The 22,392-nt window shown below is 40.8% G+C and overlaps 1 protein-coding gene across 1 annotated transcript in view; it reads left to right on the top strand.

Moving 5' to 3' along the window:
- LOC139691257 (band 4.1-like protein 4A) overlaps window positions 1-22,392 on the top strand; it is a 288,090-nt gene that overhangs the window by 107,126 nt on the left and 158,572 nt on the right. The gene's annotated exons all lie outside the window — the stretch shown is intronic.

A 22,392-nucleotide genomic window follows, 5' to 3' on the forward strand; every position in this document is an offset into this window, starting at 1 on the left:
ATTTGGTTGTATGAATATGCAAAAATGTAGACCGAGAGAGAGAAATTTTGAAGACAGATTAAAGCTTGTAGGAGGTATTTGTCGGGATTTGGCAAAAAAATGAAAAGTTGCGAAATGAAAATATTCTTTCTTTTTATATATATGTATATATTAATATATCCTTTCGTGAAGGTATATCAGTTTTCAAGAAATTCACGGGTTAAGCGAGAATTTCTCTGTGTTACCTCAAGACTGAATGTTTTCCTCGCCTATTTAAAATTATTATTTCATTGTTCCGATTTTTCTTTCTCCTCAGCTCATAATAATATTTCTCGAACTTTTTTGATGCGTTTACGCTTTATTAAAATTAAGTTGATACACGTTTCACATATAAGATGGACTTACAGAACTTCAGAAAATTGAAGGAAACACTTAACTACCAATAAAGTATTGGTATTTACTTATAGATACTGATTTTAAAGCTTTAGATGAAGTTTTCTATGGTTACAGTTGATAATTTGTGGCAGGCTAAATTTTGTGCTACCATTTAAATAAATAAATATATATATATATATATATATATATATATATATATATATATATATATATATATATGTGTGTTCGTTTCTCTGATTAGAGAAAATATATTCTAAAATACGTTGATAACGTATCCCATTTGTGTTATAACTTTATTTCAACTTTTTCTTCATTAGAATCTTAAAAGCATTGCCCAGTGGGCATGAATAAAATTCTCGGAATTTGAATTTTTCACATCTGAGGAAGAGGGCATTGACGTCTTTAAAATACCTCTAAAATAGCACCAAATTCTCTTTTATTTTTATGGATGCTATGGACTCAATAATGTGTACATCAATGCTGCAGGATTGCACTCTTTTGTAAGTTATCTCTTTGTGAAGAGGTCATTATGCCAAGGGACTAGATATGTGATTCATAGCGATAATTTAGCTTCCGTTGATCTCACTGCATTCGATTGAAGCCTGTTAGCCTCATTTTTTTCTTATTTATATGTAATGAGTGTTAGTCTTTTTTTGAATTATATGAATGGCATCAAGCAAACAAGTCAATGTTGCGCCATTAAATATCCATTATTATGGCGCAATAATCTTTCAGAATTTGTGTAAAATGCCAAACCGCTGACGTTAAAACATTTTGAATGCTCTCCACATGACATTTTAACGGCACCACGTTGACAGAAAACGTAGTCACCGTAAGGCCATTGTATTGCTCCGGTTTTACAACTGTTACCTGTGGATTTACCTAATTACATTTCTAATATACTGAAGTTCGGAAAAAGTGCACGCATTCATGCTTGCTGGACCGTGAGAGTGGAACAGTTTCCTGTAAAAGCAACGGTACATTTAATCGAGAATTTGAATTAGCTTAAGGTTTGAAGGTTGAAAATCATGATAATAAAGTATAGTTCAAATCCAATTCGTGAGATAGGAGCGCCAAACCATTATCCAGAATAGAGAATTGCCATCAAGTGAGGGATTCATGTGTTAGAATTTCCTCTTGCATAGGTGAATGTGTAATTCTTTTCACCCACGCTTACTTTTTCGGTTTCAAGACAATATATAATGGAAAACGTTCTCCCAAACAGAAAGGCTCAATCTCTTCTTATCTGATGGAAATAGTGGGTCATTATATCATGCAGTCTAATAAATTCTTATAGTACTAACGGTAATTATATCGTATATAGTACATGCACCTCCACAAGGTTTTCTCTACTACTGGCTTTCCAGTGATTTCACAGAATCTTGAAAATATTCTTTGTTCTAGTATTACGGATAAGGTGTGCCAGGAGAGACTTTTCTGAAACTCTGATAAGAAACTCATGTTATCTAAATAGTTGATGGAAATCGTCTGCCCAATGTTTGCAATTACTTAGATTCAATTCTAATGGATGTAGACAAATTGAAGCAATGCGCAGACCTTTCTGCCTTATGTGATATTAAACCTTCATATGATTTTGGCATGTAAAATGCATCAATTATTTTAAAAAATTGAATTTATCTTTCAAGCAGAAGTTGTAGATTATTGCTACGACACACAATTCATGTACAAATATTAAACATCAGAAAGAAATTTCCCGAATTTCACGATTATAACTGTTTAAAAAATTTCTTATAAATCCAACTTGTAATAATTTTCGTAAGTATGGTAGGTATACGGAAAGAGTATTCGTAGAGTTAATATAAGTGTAAATAAATACTAATTAATGCATTTCTAATCAATCAGTTACTTACGGTAGAGGTTTGCTCTTATTAAATTTATCTCGAGGCTACAAGGAAGTAAAATACAACGCTCATTAATACTACTTTTGATGCGTCGGAAGGCGCTTTTTAATTTAGCTAACAGAAAAAAAACAAAATCTAATCAATGAAATTGACTGAACGCGAGGGTACCCCGTCATATTTATCCACGCCAAGGAAAGACCGAAGTTTTTTAGCTGAAATAATAGCTACTGACACTTCATCTGCTTTAATTATGGGCTCATTTTTTAATTTTTAGAAAAAATCATTTATTACAGAACGCCTTCGATTTGGGAGGAAAATAAATATATCTTCGAAAGAGAATGCTCTTAGGCAGCGCACAAATATATTAAAACATTGATTAAGACTATAAAATACAGAAACATAGATCTAGGACAGCCACTTATGTCCTGTTGACGTTTCGACGGCACGGCCGTCATCAGCAGCGGATGATGGTGGCCGTGCCGTTGAAACGTCAAAACTACGAATGTGAGTTTCCTAACTTTGTGTTTCTGTGTTTTAATGTCTAAATCAATGTTTATATATATTGTCTGAAAATATTTGAAGCATTAAAAAAATTCGATGAAACAGCTTGCAATTTCATGTGGCAGCAAAACAGTATTAATATAAAAAATTTCTGCTGGCCGTTATCCTGTATCAGGGGGTAGATTTGTCCCATCAGAGTGCTGACCAAGGGACTTTTTAATTGACACGCTGCGAGTTTCAGGGTGAAGAGTATCGTAAACGTGAGTGAGTCCAGCGTGGCGGTATTTTTTCATTCCGATTTATATGATAGTGAACATGGACCTAGAATATAAATTGTTCCCTTTATCTCAAAAAGAAACTCCCTCGTGGGTTCCTGCCGGACAGAGAGGCGTCACCTCCAACTCCGAGTGCAAAAAATATGCATTTCCAAAATTCCTCCGGGTACAAAACAGAGCGATACAATTCTAGTCGGTAATATGGTAAACACTCAATAGATTCCGCCAATATATTTTCATGCGGTATAAAATGCTATAACTTAAGCGCATTCTATTTTTAACCGCTTAGGTGTCGTGGTAGTCATCCTGAAAGGGTATTTGATGCTACTGACCGCATACCAATCGACCGCGTGTGACTGGCGATGTTCGCGTAATAGGCAAGCGAGTAGTTACGAGAGGTGAATTATTTCCTCACACTAGTTGTTGCCAACTCATCGTAGCCACACGTACTTTGTTTTCAGATCCGCTAACCTAATCAAAACGAACCGAGCGAGATAAATCTTTCTTCCCAGGTTTTCTATCTTTACGCCGGGATACCTGCATTTATATCGGCATCTCCCTTGTAGTGAACAGAACAGCGAATTTGAATGGCGATGTGGCTGTAAAATAGTAACGTTAGTGATAGCAATGGGGAACAGAAAAAAAGAAGCTCTTAGTATGTGATAAAAATTGGTTCCACCAAATGAACAGTCAGATGATGTTAGCTTAATAAAACTAAAGTAATCAATCAGCTGATGATATCCAAATATATCTGACGCGAGCAAAGCCAGAGGTTTGATTGATTAGGGAAATGAAAATTTACGTTGCCATGCAAATTATATTCAATCAGCTGGTTTCGTGTAACAGATATAATGTGCTACAAAAATTATATCTATTAACTTTGCGGGAAGGTTATGCCTTCAAAAAAATTGTGTGACGGCCCTACCAATTGACCACCAAAAACATTAAAACTTGAAATCACAAATTAAAACCAATAATCATGCAGGAAGGCTTCGGGTGAAGCCACAGAGAGTGGCAAAATGCAGAAAGCTCGCAGGATAAAATTTAAATCTTTTACGGAATATTGGTCACTTCGCCACCAATCCCCCAATGCAATTTCTGATCCCACACAACGCTCTTCTCCCAGTTTAATTTCGTCGTTTACTTCGTACTTCTTTCAAGAAAACATTTCCATAGCTTTTTCGTGTATATTTTTTTAACGCCTATTCCACACCTAGGTGTATTATTTCATGCAAAAATAAATTGAAGTGCGCATTATTTATCCATATCTGGCTGAACGTGTGTTATTCCATATTCCCCTGATTATGTATCTTTGCCGAAGTGCAAATACACGCTCGAAGTGCTTCGAAGAATCGTCATCGTAGACTGCTGGGTGTAGTTCTTCGAGCAGCTAAATCTTTCCATATTTTTTCATGGATGAACTAGCATTATGTTTTACATTGATTCTGTCAAAGGATTTCCACGTTTTTATCGTGAAATTCCCCTCCTCACGTACGATCGCTCATGCGCGCTAAACATGATGCGCAGCGGCGCGAACAAGAATTATTTCCGGACGCTAGATCATAAGCAAAGCTGCCTCGGAGTGAACCGCGTGCAAGTTTAATTTTCCACCGATAGTCGCCGCATTGATCAAGGGTGGAGAAGAAGCGTGGCGGAGGTGGATGGCCACCAATGCTTCCCATCCTCACGATTTTTCCACCCCGTCCTCCCCCTTTTAGCCATCCCAGATTTCCTACCTCCTCATTCGTCCCAGTCCCCAAATCGCAGGCTGCAAAGCCTTCGCAAACGGGAGAATGGGCACCGGCTACATGTACTTAGCCCCAGCGGTCGACTTCTGTCCATCATACGCCTCCCTTTACCCCCCCGTTAAGATCCTTTCACTCCTTGAAGGGATCTCCGAGGGATGAAGGTGAGGAAGGTAGAAGACAATGTTTTTGCGAAAAGGAGATCGTCCGATGACAAATAACAAATAGGGTTCTCGAGAGGCAGCATGCGTGACAAACCTACGCGTTTGCGAGTACTTCCCTTCCTTGGTCACTGTCTCGATCACCGCGTCCGAAGTAGGCGATCCGGGGACCCCTTTAACCCTCGCGGGTGATACCTATCTCCTCCTCTCCCGCTCAATTTCTTGCCGATATTTCAAGTATTTGCGGAGTAGCACTCGGTCTTCATATCACCACGAGCCTAGGAGGCGGTACTAACCGCACTGAAGCGTCCAATACGCCTCATTATTAATGCTAAAGTGCCATGAATAATCCGCCTTCGCTCCTCGCTTTCACATCTTCATGAGGTGGCCTTTCATCCGTCAGCGGGGGGTTTCTATCCTCGGGAGCAGAGTCCTTCCCCCGCAGTGAGCGTGGATTACTTGGCAAATTTTCTCCCTAGCCGCTTGCTCCTCATGGGCCCGCCGCAGTTCTCGTCGCGCGACGACACCCGGGAATGTAAATAACGAACGCTCCCCGATTTGCATAGCGAAGTGCACGTCCGAGTGCGGTTGAGATTAAAAATTATCGAGTCTCTTTGCTTTTGACATAAGTATTTCGGGGTCGTGTGACCCTTATAAAAACCTTCGATCCATTCTTTCCTCTCGCTCATATATCCCCTTATTGCCTGTAGGCATTCGCAGAACTCGCCGACCGCCCGAGAGTACTTCTCCTGCCGTGTGGCGTTGGATGGACGCCAGACGCGAGGGAGATGACGAAGGGATTGGATGGTGGAGAGGGGTCCCTCTTTCCCCCGCGCAAGGAGTAATAACGCCCGAGACTCTCTTATCGATGACGTGAAAAACGGTCTCAATTTTTTTGAGTGACGGTGGCAATGAGGCGACGGCATTAGGTCTCCGATCCCAAGTGTCGATTGCGTCCATAAATCCTTCGTATAATTGGGACCCTTTCATTTTTTTCGTGCTTGTTTTTCCTTCAGACCTCGTGCCACGGCACAGAAATCGCTCCGAGAGGGGCAATAAATATTTCCCGCAAGTTGCTTTTAAGAAGCTGCCTTATTCACGCGGATGTGTTTTCGCCTTCGCTGTGTTTATCTCGCGTGGCTGTTTTACTCGGAGCAGTCGTTGCAAAAGTGAAAGTTGGGAAAAAAAGCGTTCTGCTAATTTTAATAACCCTCTTTGGAGGATTAACCTCAAGCTTACATTTTATCGCCTCGATAATTTCGACGGCATTCGTAGCTTTGAGCATTCTGATAAATCCTTCCGAAATTAAAGTAAAATTATTTATTGCTCTTATGTTGAATTTTATGGAATTTCAATTAATGCTTCATCACATTTACTACCAGTAATTTGATTGATTACATACCTCCCACGATCTTTTTGAAATTGCTATGTCATAAACGTTCTTATATTTGTCGTTGTTTTCAAATTCACGACTTTTCGACACGTTTCAATGCATTGGTTTCCCACGTTAACAACTCAGCGTTATTTCTTCAATTGACTATTCTCCTAGAATTCGCTGATTTCTGAAACCTTGTCTCGAAGCAGAACTTAATATTCCCCACCTTGAATGTCTTAGGTGTTATTTTTCATTCCTCCTTTTAAATCTTTAATCAGGAGCCTCTGTTTAAAAAAAAACGCTTGCGGTCTCGCCGGTAGACGACTCGTCATCCTTTGTCTCCACCACCTCCCGGAGCAGACATACAAAATGCATCGACCGCCTTCCTTTTAGCCCTCTTCTCGGGTTAGCGTCTCCTTTTGATTTCTCCCTATTTTTCCCGGGCAGAAAACTTCTGTCTCGCCCTCCCTCTTCTGCGGGTTGGCATGGACCGCCTTCTGGATGGCGCCCAAACACTCGACATGACTCACTTCTATGCATCCCCTTCCACCCCCCCACCCGCATGCCTCCTCTCAGAAGACTCGCAATAGGCACAGTCTTTAAAATGTCCCGCGACACTCTTCCACTCCATGAGTCCATGTCTCACTCGCCCCAAATTGCATTCTCTTTCATTTTGACCGCCATCGCCTTCACCGCCTCGCTCTATGCCTTCTCCTTCATCCCCATTCTTCCCCTGGCTCCTGCCATTTATTCACTCGACTCCCTTTCGCTCTCACCCACTTCACGCCATTCTCCAGTTGTCTGCGGATCGGGCTAAATGGCACCGATTTCTTATTCGCCATATTCTTGCCATTCGCATGCCACTCTTTTTTTCGATCCCCTCCCCTGAACGCTCTGACCTACCAAAGTTACACTAGTCTGCCTTCCACCCTACATTCTAATCGTTATTCTTTCCATTCTGATCGTTATTTTTTCCCCTAATGTAAAATGTGTCAAATTGTTTTCTTCCTCTACTATTGCGTGAGTAGCACGTAGCCGAGAAAGTATTGATATGATGTCATTAATTGGTTTTGCCGCAGAGTATGGAGTTGTGAATCACGATGGTTAAAGTTTCTCACGAAAAAACACGAACAAGAGCATTCTGTCTTTAGGAGTTAATGGTCTCCTTACAGTATTTATTCCATACTTTGGCTTTAACTCCTTGACTCTACAGCATTTATTTTAACCATGTTTTCTAAGTACTAAATGACATATACTAATGCCAAATAAATTAGTAGGTTAGACGGAAGATTGATCCCTGATTAAAGGAGTTAACATTAGAAAGGAAAGAAAGGAGACCGCAGGCAATTAATCTTGGGTTTGTCCAGATGATGATTAATGACTAACAATATTTTTTGTCAACGGTGTTTTCAGTTTGATACTTTTTTTGCCACCAATTTTTTAAAAACAATATTGAAAGGAATTTGTTTTACTGAATTTATTATTTTTCCGGTTGAATACAAATTTCAATATTTTATTCGAATAAAGCTTAAATTTTTGTCCTATAATGTATTAAAAATTAACTTCAAACAAATATAAAGATAAACTTGGGCTTCTTTCTTGAGCTTAGGTACTCAGCCAATTCGTACATAAATAAAGATCTATTGAAATGTAGTTCCTATGACATTTATTTTTCCGGTTTCGTCGTTAATTTTTGTTTAAGTGAATTTTCTTGTGACTGCTAGTATTCAGTTGTGCTTTGTATCACTCGGTAAATTCCTTAGTCTTCAAAATTCTCATTCACATTGTCAACTTAGTGTATGTTTTTCACGTTTGTTGATTCGTCAGTACTTTAAAATAGCTGTGGTAAAATAAGTAGTTCAAAATAAGCCCAACATACAATTCTTGACAGTCTCGACAATTATTCAACTTATTCATATCCTTTGTTTCCCGATATGTGAACAAACTCGTCGCTATCGGAAAATAATCGGAAAATATCGTCGCTAAAGGAACTGTAGTACGAGGGTCATCCGGAAAGTAGTACCCGTTCGTGCCGCATGAAGTGCTGACGACGCGAGTAGCCGCTGGACGAGGTCAGATAGCTTCAGTGGCTTGTCTGCCTTCTCTGAGCCAAGTTGCGTGACGCTAGCATTGCCTGTGTTGTTTCTGTGATTGTTTACAATGTTTAAAAAAATTGAGAACGCCGCCAGTTGTGAAGTGAGGGCAGTGATTAAATTCCTCAATGCAAGAAACGTTCGCCCATGTGATATTCATCGCCAATTAAAGGAGGTGTATGGAGACAATGTAATGGACGAGTCGTCTGTTCGGCGGTGGTGTCGCAACTTCAACATGGGGAGGGGGAACACACACGACGATGAGCGTTCGGGGAGACCGTCTGTCATTACAGACCAACTGGTGAGCTCAGTTGACGAATTCGTGAGGAACGATCGGCGCGTCACAATTGATGACATCTGTGAGCATTTTCCCAATGTTTCTCGAACAATTGTTCATGAAATTGTTAAACACCATCTGCATTATGCAAAAATTTGTGCAAGATGGGTCCCTCGCGTATCTCAATGAGCTGGCGGCGAAGGACTATGCAGCAGGAATACAGAAACTTGTCACACGTTATGACAAATGCCTTATTTGCTTGGAGATTATGTTGAGAAGTAGTTTAAAGTATCCTCTTTCAAATAAAATTTTTTATGTTTGTTAATATTTACTTTTGTGTCTTTATTTCACGAACGGGTACTACTTTCCGGATGACCCTCGTATAAAAGAAGGCGTTCTGATAATCTGTAAGCTACTTTCTTTGAGAACCAAACATTGAGCACTTAATAAAAACATGAGGTATATCTGCAATTAACGCATCTATATTCAAAATTACAGTAAGAATATTTTTGGCATCAGACTTATCAAATATTTAATAGTGGCATACCATTCAATGCCTTGCTCAATATACTTTACTCTTTGACAATGCCTTATTTAAAATTTCAATTCGTTGATTATATTTCAAAAGTACTGTCTCTAAAGCAATTGGCGTCTAATACGCTTAGCATCTCGAAGAACATTCAAGCGACGACTAAAATGTATTAAATGCTGCGGTTAAAAATAAAATTTACGGCAAATCTATGAATAAAATTTAAATGGCGAGGAAAGCACAGTATTTTTGGTTTTGACTATCGCCTTGGTCATATATAGCCTCCTCCATTAGAATAGTTAATTTAATTCGGCCATATGTCACAGGACAACTTGGAAGTGAAATACGTGAGCGCAATGACTTTGGCTGCACTTTTGATTTACAGCTACCTATTGTTTTATTAAATCCGCTGCATTATTTTTAATTATCTGTCAAAATCTCGAATATTGCGCTTGTAAACCAGGGAACCCGGCTCTAGAGTAAACCAGGAAAGGAAGCTGGAAAATGTGAACAAGTTATTAATGTTATGTATTCAGTCCTCATCATCTCGTTTACAAATGCAATGTGTTCCTGCACGGGCTTAATTTCGCAGTGCGAATTGTACTCGTGGGAGCCAAAAGAAAAAAATTACCCGGAGGCTGCGTAACCTAGAGCTCCGAATAATCTGATGAAAATGTAACAAATTCGATGTTGTCGCATCGTCATCATTCTGTGCCATGGGGCGAAGTGCTCAAAATATCTTTCTCGCATACCATCCTCATTCCCCACGGCGACGGGATGAGCCCCCAGATATAAGCCATTTCGTGAAGAGCCCCGTCTCCGTCATTTTCTCCCGCCGTTCCTCGTCCACGCCTCCTCCTCCTCCCTAATGCCCGCGACGCATTCCTCCACTCTCTCCTTCCGATCCGGGTCGAGAATCTTGATCGACACCGTTTTGTTCTCCGAGTCATGCCGCTGTCTTGATCAATACGTCGTGTCGCGAGGTTTATATAGCCGCTGAGCACGTACCAAAGAGAGAGAGAGAGGAGGTGGAATGCCGTAACGCCGCTGGTTACGAACGGATGGCTCTGCCGTGGTCGTGCCGCGGACTGCAGGCGGAAGGGGTTGGTTCTCCAAGGGACGACGCGCTCTCGAAGGTCCATGGAGTGAGGGCGCGAGGGGAAGGGAGGGAGAAATGGGTTTTGATGAGTGAGGCGGAGGAGGATGGGTTGGGATGGAGGAAGGGGGTCGCGGGGGAGCGCGCGACGAGCGTTGGGGACTAAGGGTTCGCCGCCTGCTCCGTCTTAAGTGATCTCGGCCGATGCGGCCATTCGCAGAATCGACCGCAAGCCTCGGCCAACATCCCCCTCCCCCGAACACTCAAGCAGCTCCTCCCGTTTCAATAGAAAAGGGTTCAAGGGGTTGTTGGGCGTCGGTCGTTCGTTGGTAGAGGGAAGGAGGGTGGAAGGGGTTGGGTGGCGGCTGGACGAGGGTGCCAAGGGTAGAGTCAGTGGAGGGGGGAAGTCGCGTCGGGTGCCTATCTCCCTCCCCCTTGCGATTGGCACTTGGGTCACGTATCGCCGTCTATCTTCCCCTACCTACCCCCGCCATTTCCCCCTACCCCACTCCCACTCGAGACCCCTTTAACCCATACTCTCTCCCGTCTCTTTCACTAGTCCCTTTTCTTCGTCTTTTTTCAACTCTTATCCGATTCCAACGGTGAGATCGAATGAAATAAAGTATGAAATACTTCTCAATTGCGTCCATCCTATCAATCTATTTGTGCTGTTTTCTTTTCTTTCACGTTGCTTTATTTTCTTGGGACTTATAGCTATTATTAATGGTGACTTTTTTATTGACGAAAACACTGTTCGGTGAACTTTCAATATCTCCAATTACGTTAACAACGGCATCACACGCTATTCTAAAAATTGGTGGATTGGATTTCTCGAATTCAGACTAAGGGCATCTTGCGCGGAAAAACAATATTATGAAAAATACACGTCCAATCGCATGATTGGATGAATGTTTTTCATGCTATCCTTTTCTTGAGGTGGATACCTCCGTTTCAGGCATATATCACATTACCAAATATGAATTAAGCTTAAATTGTTGCTCGTATTACTTCCATTTTGGGAAAACTGGAAAAAGTAATTTTGAATCACCGACAAGCTAACAAAGATGTTTTAGAATTAAAATGTTGGAATTTCGCCTCTAATCACTTTACCATAATGTAACAACGATTTCTGTGCTTCAAGTATATGTTATATCAAATATTTGGCTCGAAAAACGTTGTCCCAAAAGTATGATGTCCGTTTTTACCATACACTCTTTTACAGCATTAGTTCCCGGTATTAGAACACAAACAGTTAGAATTGAAATAATACACGTACACTTCCAGTCTTCCCTTCCAAAAAAATATCAATCCAAATTTGAATATAACATTGAATAAAACTTTAATAGCATACATTTAATCATTTTTACTAACACTAGTACCCTTTGATTTATTAATATAGTATTTTGTCGCGTACGTTTCCCCTCATTAATCAGATGAAAAGTAATTTCAGAACCAGGTAAAAATCCGCTTTATTCCATACACATGTATTAATTTAATATATCCAAAACGATAAAAAATGGTAGTATTTTAGCGATTAAATAGTTTTCAAAGAAAATTTGTACGAGGAGATAGACAAGACGGATGCTGTACCTAAACCCATCTCCTCTTCCGCAAATAAAATGAAGCCGTGACCCATCATCTTTGTGGGAAATTTGGGTTGAGGAAATTCACATATGCCGCATAACACAGCGGGTCATTGCCCTTGGAGTAATTTCGGGTGTATCACCTTTTACTTAACTTTTGCATCATTTTTTGCAGTAGACGACACCCTCTCTTGTTTCCTTCTTACCTATCGAAGCAAGGGTGATCGAACCTCGAGGGGAAGAAGACCGAAATGAGGCAGGGAAAGAGATGAACAAAAACGGAAGATGGAGTGGAACGTTTCGAGACGCATCGGACCCGGTTCAGCGAGTTTGTCGCGTTCCTCGTTTGAGCGCCGGCATTAATTCACTCAAGACGGCGCCTCGATCGCGTAATTGAGCCGCTCTTATAGATGATGGCAAGGCTTGATGAATGGGTGTTGGGTGTGCGCGTGTGCGTGAGTGCTCGTGTTCGCGTGTTTCCGCGAAGCGTCTGCGATGATTTAAGACGACGGGAATCGAACTTCCGACCTACCGCCGAACTCCGCATATCGGTGCGATCGGGCGGGAGACTGGCTGGCGGGGCGTAGGGGAGGGGAGGCGGTGGGTGAGTAGGGGGGAAGGGCGGAAGGGGAAGGGTGGACGAGATGGGGAGACGAAGGGCGGGGGAGCGGGAGAGTGCCTGACACACACACACCATCGGAAGCGCTTTCTACTCCGAGTGCCAATTCCGATTCCATCTCGTTTAAATGGACACGCTTGATTTATGGTTACACTACCACCTAGGTCCCCCCCCCTCTCTCTGTCTCCCACTCTCTCGCCAGTTTATTGTTTCCACCACGAACTCACTTGTGTAATTATGTCGATTTGGCTCTCAAATACCTTCCGGTCGTATATCTTGAAAGTCTGCCTCGAGAAATGCTGAAATTAATTCGGCGAAGCAGGAAATGATCCCACTCCTCTCCCTTGAAGACTGCAGGTTTCCTTTGAAAGATGCCTATTCCGGGACGTGGTGCTTTTAAAGTGTGGCCGAAAAGAACTCTGTACATCGTCAGATTATTTATTTGGCTATAGGTTCCTAATAGGGTATCCGCATAAAAGTTTCCTTACAATTATAAATAAGCTCTCAGATAATCATTGTTAATACTTTTATTCGTCATCTGACAATGAATAACTATTGAAATATGACTCAAATAAGGAACGGTCGCCCTTACTTTAAGATATTGATTAGCATGAAGGAAAATTGAAAAAACAGCATTAGCACATACCTGCTCTTAATAGAAGGTACAAATGGGCCCTTGACACGTCTGAAGAATTTTTTCATTTGGCCCTTGAAATAAAATATCTGATACCTTAAAGTAATTGGACAAGGCACTTTAATCCGAGGCTTTGAAGGAGGAAATATCTTTGCAACAAATATTTTGGAAATATATTTGCAAGAAAATATTTCGCATCAATTTCTTCAACTTTTTCGAACATGTTGTAGCTTGAAAGTATTCTATTCATTCTTAAATTTATTTTACTTCGCTTGACATGCTAGGCCGGCATTTTTAAAAAGCACCCGTAGGAATAATTCTAGGTTATTGAAATTTTTTTAAGTTTCCTCCACTTATATATACGTCCTATATTTTGTGGTAAGGCTAACAGTTCAGTTCAGTTCTGTCCCTCTCTTCCTTGATAAAGGTGGTCACGACCACTGAAAATTCGAAAAATAGTGAGTCTCCTTTTTGTGTGTTTTTGTCTGTGTCCACTAGTGCTAAGTGTTATACATTCTTATTCACGTCCGTGAGACTTTCAAAAAGTGTTATATATATATATATATATATATATATATATATATATATATATATATATATATATATATATATATATATATATATATATATATATATATACATATGGGTCGCGGTAGTCCAGGGGGTAGAGCGTTGGACTGCGGACCGTAGGGGCCCGGGTTCGATTCTCGGGCAAGGCACTCTGGGTACCTGCAGCTTCACCCAAGCCATGTGATTTTTCGGGTACCAGATCTTCCTCGGAATCCGTACCCGGCACAGGGAAAGGAACTGGCCCCCCTACCCTATGTGTGAATTTTACGCGCCGTCGGGCTTAAGTACTGGTTGAACTCCACCATCACCTAACAAACCGACCTTCGGATTGATTATACGGCTCTGATGACGACGGTCGAGCCGTCTAAACGTCAAAATTACATATGTGAGCGTCCTTTCTTTGTGTTTCTATGTTTTAAAAATCTACATGTGTTTTTTTATATATTTGTGCATCGCCGAAGTGCGTTCCATTTCGAAGAAATTTATATATATATATATATATATATATATATATATATATATATATATATATATATATATATATATATATGTATATATATGTGTACATATAAACACACACACATATATATATTTTTTAAGTAATCTGCCGGTTAAGGTAGGTACTCCTAACAAAACACAAAATCCAACAACCTAGCCTACATCAGGTCCCTCTTCATCTCTGAGTAATTCCTTCCTCCCTTCCCCCGTCCAACATCCTTATCCTGTTCCTGCCCTTACCTAGCTTGCCTAACATTCTCCATTATCCTCTATTACAGTTTTCAGCATCCCACTGGCAGTCACTACGCCCTTCATCCATTTTTACTGCCTCTAAAGGATTTCTCCCAACAAACACCTCTCTTCGCCCACCACATCAAGTACTTCTTCATTTGTTTTGCTATATTGGTGCATCAAACTTATTTTGTCAAAGTTACCCATAGCGGTTTTTCTTGCATGGCCTGAGTAATAGTGGAAACGTTGCTACATGTAAGGCTACAGGTAATCCAGTTAAGTTCATCATTTGAGTCATAGGATTCCTTTCTTGTTCCAAATGTTTAGCTATTGATCATTCATGCCTGGTAATAAATAACCCAAACTACTGAATTCAGTGCCTCCGTGCAAAGTACTGCGTATATAAAGAGAGAACATACTCATGAGTCAATTTTCATCCATAGATAACTTTAAAATTCTAAGACATAAGAAGTATTCCGCGAACAAGCTCTTTGCGCGTCGTCTTAAAATGTGATTTCGGGAAGTCTAATCTCCAGCTTTCATTCCCTTTTTATTACTTTTCCGGGACGATTCTTATGAATGTCCCAAAGCCTCTCTCTCCACTCCATTTCGTCCCCGCTCTCAGCATTTCCCTTTCAGCCAAACACACTATAAATCCACTCCCGTATGCACGTGGCCACCTGTTCCCCCTCTCTCTCCCCCGCCCTCCCCTCCGTAACTCCCCCCCCCTCCCGCTCTCTCTCTCCCCCTCGCCCTCCAGCCCTCCACACCTACCAAACCCTCCACCTTCTTCCCCTTCACACAAAGCACCGCTTTTTCCTCACCTCTTCCCCCGCAAACCTCATTGTGCAGTTCCATCGGGAAGGGAATTTATCCCGGGGAATAAAATGGAGAGGATGGATTTTCATGCTCTTCCCTCTCCGCCACCCTCCTCCTCTCTCCTCCCCGTTTTTTCTCTCTCGATCCCAGTCGTCATCATTCCTTCTTTCGTCCAGGTTTTTTCCACCGAGCCCACGCATCCCCAATCCTCCTCCGTCTTCCATCCACACCTCCTCCCCTCTCCCGCTCCACTCCCGCTCTGATCCATTCACTCGCTCGCAAATATCCCTCTGCCTCGACTCCGCCCTCCCTCCTCCACTATATCCCCGTTCGCGCTCCCTCCTCCCTGCACAACCACTATTCCTTCCTCTTTCATCCTTCGCCCTTTTTTCTCTATCTCCCCGTCGTTTTTTCCCCCTTTCCTCGGTAAACGCGTGCACGGTTGGAAGAGCGTAACACGCCTCTCGGTCCGCTCGCACCCCACATAATACATCTACACTGAGCTCTCTTTAAGCCTCGCGTGGGTGGGAGGGATGGAGGGTGGTGAGGGAGCGAGGACGCCTCTGTAATTCTAGGAAATGTGGAAGGATCACTTAAGATGCAATAGGTTATAAGATGGGAAGAAGGAGGTCTAGGAGGTGGGGTATTAGAGTTTCTGCTCGAAGTTTTAGTCTCTTTTGTACATTCAGTAATTTCGTCACGCGAAATTTGTGTAACGAGGCATATCACATAGGTGCGTGCACTCCGTGCTCTCGGAGGAATTCAAACACGTAGCCGCTGGATCCGTATACTTGAGTGTTCACATACCGCCGGTGTAATTCTGTTGGTGTGAGGGTATGGGGTGTGAGGGTCGAAAATGATGGCCGAGGGAAACGTGGTGGGTTTCGTGATTGTTCTTATGAAGGGTCTTGGATTCAAATACGGCCAATGTCTTTGATAACGTCCGTCTTTGTGATTTTTTGGGCACCAGAAATTTCTGGAAAACTGTAGGCACCGCGGGGAGGAGGACTGCACCCAGTCCATTGGAATTTTGCAAAACAATCTTACCGATGATTGATGACTTTGTCATAGCTTCAAAGTTGCGGAAAAAATTCAGTAAAATGAGCTCATCCAGGGCTAAAATCTTTTCAGTAAAAGAGCCATCTACTTAAAGACTTTCCAGGAGTGGAGATAATAATGATTGATTTACTTCTTGCCTGATTATTCGAGAAACCTTAGAAATTTCAAGACACAAACACGACTTGGGATTATTTTCCTATTATCTTATGCTTCCTACACCTAAGCATTTGAATACCTCGTGCAATGATATAAACTACGCCGCAAGGTTGAAAAGTTGTCCCGTCATGTATTTGCGTGCGCTCGACTTGAAACCTCAAGTCTACGTTATCGTCTGGTCGTAACTAATTCAGCACGCTCTCAATCTCAAGCGCCAAGGGCATTTATGCAAGAATCTATATTTGTGGATTATTCATCACAAGTAATTCTGGTATTGAACATGTTTGTTTTTAATTCATTTATTTTTTTTAATAATCACATATCCTCGGAGGATACGGAGAAATGGAATTGGAATGAGGTGTACAATGCACAGTATTGTGTCCATTGCCGAATTTCCTCTTCCATTTTCAGCAAAATATATGAATTCTTCTAATCTGATTCTTGCGATTAGGAGTTTTTTGCTCTCCTGTTTACCCATTGTGGGCATTCTTGCAATTCATCGCATTCAGCCGGAAAGATAGCGAAACGTGAGCCCCGAGTTGACCCTAATGACCCTAATTTTGGATTAACAACGCCCATCCATGAATGCGCAGAGTTTTTGTTCGAACTTCAAGAGAAAGGCCTATTATCGGAATTAAAGCGGGCTCAACAAAAGATAAGCTAGATACTTTCAAACTTTTCTCCTCTCGAAAGAGGAGAAAGTACCACTGTTTTTAAACACTATAAGATTCACATCGCCTATTTAAATAAGTCAGATGAAATTCGTTAGAAAGGCGAACGCCAGATATGTATATGTTAGTATATGAAAAGTTATATTATATCTAAAAAAAATATCGAAAGCTTAGATCATTTAAGGGAGATACAGGAGCCATGCTTACGAAGAGAAACTTTAAGAGGTTATTTTTTTCGAAAATGATTTGAGGTCAGAGTATGAATGTATCGAAAATCGAAATGAAGTTCGCAGGAACCAAGCATGATATTCAAGATTATTTACGCATATTTTTTTGGTAGATAATCGTGTTAATAACTTCCTTTTTCATCCGTTATATTCTCTTGTGTATTAATCATTGTTTGTTCGCCGAGTATCTCATTACAATTCATTTTTACATTATTCGATATTGTATACTGGTTTGAGTAATTATTTATTCGTACTTTAGTTTTCTTACTGGCCTACTAACAACAGTGTTTTTAACATACCTTTCTCTTCTATGTCCCGCTGTTCTATATTTCTCTTTCACATTTCACATTGTTCTATTACTATATTTGCTATCGTTTAATGATGTTTTCATTGTAATTTTTCCATTTTAAATCTATTTTTATTATTGTCAGTCATTCCTCTCCAGTCTTTTTTCGTTCGTTCGAAATTCGTTTTTTTTAATTGTTCTGCACTAATTGCTAGAGTGATTTTGACTTGCCTCCTTGTTAACATATATGCTTGCCTGCCCCAGTTGTGGCGGTGCAGCGTTCTCATCTCCCGACCAAGAAGTCGCGGGATCGATTCAACATACCCACCTGGGTTGGTTTATTTCCAACTTGGGCTTGGATGTTCGTAATTGTCTTCGACATAATGGACAGAGGTTGGATGGAAGAAGGGATAGTGAAGTCTCAATCTCACCCCAAAGAAGTCATTAAATGAATGAAATGTTTGAATGAAAAATTTCCTTTGGGCAAATAAAATAAATTTCGTCTCCTTTCGCGCTGGCTATGAACTGATCGGGATTGGAAAAGAAGTGTTCCACTCCCTTCTCTCCTTTTCATACACGGTCCTTTCCGCGATCACATCCTACCCTCCCACCTTACGATTTCCCGTCCTTTCCACTTCCTCACGGTCTCGCCCTCCCTCACTCGCCGCATCCCCCTCGTGCCGTGGGTGGGCATGCATGAGGAGGTGAACACGATAAGTCATCCATCTGCTCGTGGGATAGCGTGGCCCAGGTCTACGCTGTTACCTCTTCTCTTTCTCTCCCTCTCTCTCTCTCTCTCAATGATTTGCATTCACTTTGCACGTAGGCATGCTCCGAGAAAACGTTAAGAGGCACGGAGTGCACATGGACATGTGGCGAGGGTGACTCGAAGGAAGCCGAGTGCTCCTCCTGGCCGCATGCTGTTAATAATGAGACGTTGTTGTTGTTGTTATTATTTAAGAGCACTCCCGTCGTATCCTGTCGGCATGAATAAATTTCCTCCTCCTCGAATGCCCCTCTTGAGAGACTTCCGCATTGTGGCTTGTTATTCCCCCTCCACGGGACATATACCAAATCCATCCGCATGCAATGGATGCGATTGAAAAACTATAATGACAGTTGACTCGCTCTCTCAGTTGAGTCGCGCGCGTCAACGTGCTTTTCAGCTTCATGGTCTGTTTTCATTTGTGTTGAGGAGGAAAGCAGGAGAATGTGATTTTATGTCGACTATATGGCTTGCACATATCCATAAATATGGGACACTTGAATAGCCATCATATATCGTGATTTATTTGCGTAAATTAAATTTCTATGTCTAGCCAAAATAAGTATGGAGACATTGGTCGCAATGTTACTTCTATCAACTATTAATCATGAAGATATTGCATAAAAATAGCGTTGGGATAAATTTAAAAGTAATGTAAGACTTCTAAATTTTGTGAGCATTGTGTAGCTAAGTATGAATAATAAAACCAGAATGGGAATTGCTGCGACAAGTCGAGGTCCCAGCGCCATAAATCTCGGCGTACGGTCTACGCGGGAGCTAGATTTCATTCCACGCGAGGAAATAAAAAAATGATATCTCAATAACTTATCCCGTATCGAGTTCATTCAACTTGGAAAAGTAAATTTCTGCTCCGTTTTTATAAAATATATTCTTCCGTTCAATGATCTACGCTTGAACGCTATACAGCTCTGAACCATAATCAATCATTAACACACATATTTTGCGACAATTCTGACGTCAGGTTACAATGCATTTAAATTTAGGAAAAGGTTAAATTATGTGGATGGCCGATTTCTCTAAAGGGTAGATGCTTCAAGAAAGATATTATTGAGCTTTATGAGAACTTTGGCATGCAAACCTCGAAGAGATTTCGCGCATTTGCTGTTTTAATATTTATTCATGTTTAATGTCAAAATCGTGTAACGAAAGTACTGAAAAGAATTAAAAATCTATAAGTTGTTAGCATTTTTTATTTTATTTTTTATAACTTTATGAGTGAGAGAAGATATTTAAGCATTTTTTCACGCGTGACATGCATGTGATGCTTTTGATTGCTGGAAAAAATAATTGGACGCAATAGAACTGTTTGCACCAACTCCAAAATCCAGATTTAGGGACGGAACACTTCAAGAAAATTACTGTAAATAGATTCTGCATTTTTAGGTCGGTTTACATCACTCTAGAGGTGAGCACGTTATCCATAATAGTTGGTTCAATTTTATATAAGTATTCAAATACTGATGCAAATTTTGAAATCAAAATCTCGGAAATTACATGGGTGCTTCGTATTACATTGCATAACGGTGCACAATTTAACATATAATTAAAGTAATTTTTTTCATTGAACGCAGGATCTGCGGGGCTCTTGATATACAGGATGTATCCTGTATATCCTGTAAGATACTATTCAACGTTTTTCACACTTCTTGAAAAGTTGTCGATTGTGTATGATCGAAAAGTGTATGAGTTTGTTCTGTAGATTTTTTAAAAACCTGTCCGGTGTAATTGCAAGGTGGAACAAAGTAATTTCGGGCATTGATTATCGAACTCGTGAATATTTGGAAGTTCTTTACTTGCGGCCAATAACTTCCCAAAGACCGTAACTCAATTTTCGGCTGTTTCAAGTCCTCAGTTTCCTTGAATCGGTTTCCAATCTGAATAGACGCCACAGTCCTGACACCAAGAAACGGAATCCATATTATAATTATTTATGGAATTGGATATGCATCTCTATGCTATTTTCGGTAGGTTTCTTTTTGATGAAGGGAATATGTTTTGAAAAGTAAGCATTTTTTCTTTTAGTATTAATCTTTTCCATTTTACCCATTCCATTTTATATTTCAGTTAAGTATCAATAATGCCTTTCCGGGAATTGCAAACTATGTACAAAACGATCAATGTTGATACTATTTGTATGTTATCTTTTCACTAGAGCTATATCTTAGGACCCATTCCTGAACTAAAAAATATGGTGCCTGTTATTATTTCAAGGTATGATGCCTCGACGGGCAGTAATATCAAGTGAGTTATAGAAACTTGAATCCTATTTTCGGTGATACCAAATCGCTTGTAATTTAAATGAAAATGTACAAACGCGAAATTGTTCACCCTGATACCTGCGGGAACGTGGAGTATTATGTACGGAATGTTTAGTTGTCAGAAGAGTACCTGCCTCTCCCTCTCTTTCCTAATTATACTTCTGATTAAGTTAGTACTTATTAGCTAATAATTAACTATCATGTAATCACTGTAGAGAGACATTTGTTTCGAACAACTGAGCTAACATGACATAAATGTAATGATTTGAGTTCCTACGATTCACATGGCGTGACGTATTCATATATTACCCATTCCTTTACTTTATCCTATAATCTAAAGACAAACATACCAAATCCATGAATAAAAATTTTTTTTACATACGCATGAATTTGTGTGTATATAAGATCATGATTTTTTATTTTAAGTAGACTGCTGTCAGTTATTGAACATTCAGTCAGCCGCATGGTCCGATTGTGAAAAGTTTGCAGTTAAACATGTGACATCCGTCGTCAACAATGGAATATTTAACTAGAAATGGGCGGGGAGCGGGGTTTTTGACATTGTCTGCAGGAGAAGGCGGAAAAGAGACACATTGCAGGGGCGAGATGGTTTTTTCTCGATTTCGACCGCACGTGCCAGCCCGGTCCTTCCGTCTGCCCCATCCCCTTTTATCTTCTCTCACTCTCCTCGCTCTCAATCCCCCCCGAACCGCTTTTTAAAAATTATTTCCGTGCGTGTGATCCCCTTTGTTCTCGTCCTCACACAGCCGCGCATATTTTCCCTCGGACACTTATTCAATGGGTTTCGGTCGACCATTGTTCACCGCACCAAGCATGGGGTGGAGCTGTGCAGTGAATCGCTTGGAAAAAAAGACCCTCTCGGGTGAAACCGGCGCGGCTGGTGCCCACCTGACCGTTCCGCATTTCCGTGCGCGGGCGCGGATGTTGCTTCGGTGAGGAAGGTCAGGCCGTATTGGACTTAAGTGTGATATGGGACGGGAAGAATTGGGGGAAGAACTGGAGGGAATGTGGATCGGACTGCGTGCGAATTTTTAGTTTCACTCCGTATGCAATCATTCTCGTCCTCTCGAGGAGTAAGTGGTCACAACCATTGCATTTGTCTCCCTTATTTCTCGAGCTAAGGTGCATGCATACTGTGAAAGGACATGAGTTTTTTTCCCCTCCTATCAGTTCTAAACTCAACACCTCCCGGACTCACATTACTGTTGCAAATGACACGATCATTTCCCATTTGAAACGGCCGAATATGGGATCAGGTTGCTGATGATTCCAACTCCTTGTAGAGTTTCTAACACGAACTCTCCTCGCCTACGAAGACACCGGTCGTGGACCCGTAATTTTTCCTGTCTCACCACTTACGACATGAGTTTTTTTCAAGTGAATTTACTTTTGTGCCAAAAATTTCTTGAATTCCGAAATAGTATACGGTATTACTTGATTTCGATTATGTCGAGTTCGCACTTAATACGGCCGCTGTTATTAATATTTCCTAGATTTTATCACAATATTAATCGTCAATTAAAAAAAAGGTTTGGTTGAATAACAGTTCATGATTATTAGATTCAGATGGCATAATACCTCCGTACTATGTACTTTAATGATAAAAGATTGGTTTTTATGCTACGCTAAATTCTGCCTGGTGTCGAAAGGCGCCCAGCCAAAAATTTAAGCTCCCTTAAATTTT

The sequence above is a fragment of the Hetaerina americana genome, unplaced genomic scaffold (assembly GCF_022747635.1).
Source record: "Hetaerina americana unplaced genomic scaffold, ioHetAmer1.1.p SCAF_1, whole genome shotgun sequence".
NCBI classification, from domain to species: domain Eukaryota; kingdom Metazoa; phylum Arthropoda; class Insecta; order Odonata; family Calopterygidae; genus Hetaerina; species Hetaerina americana.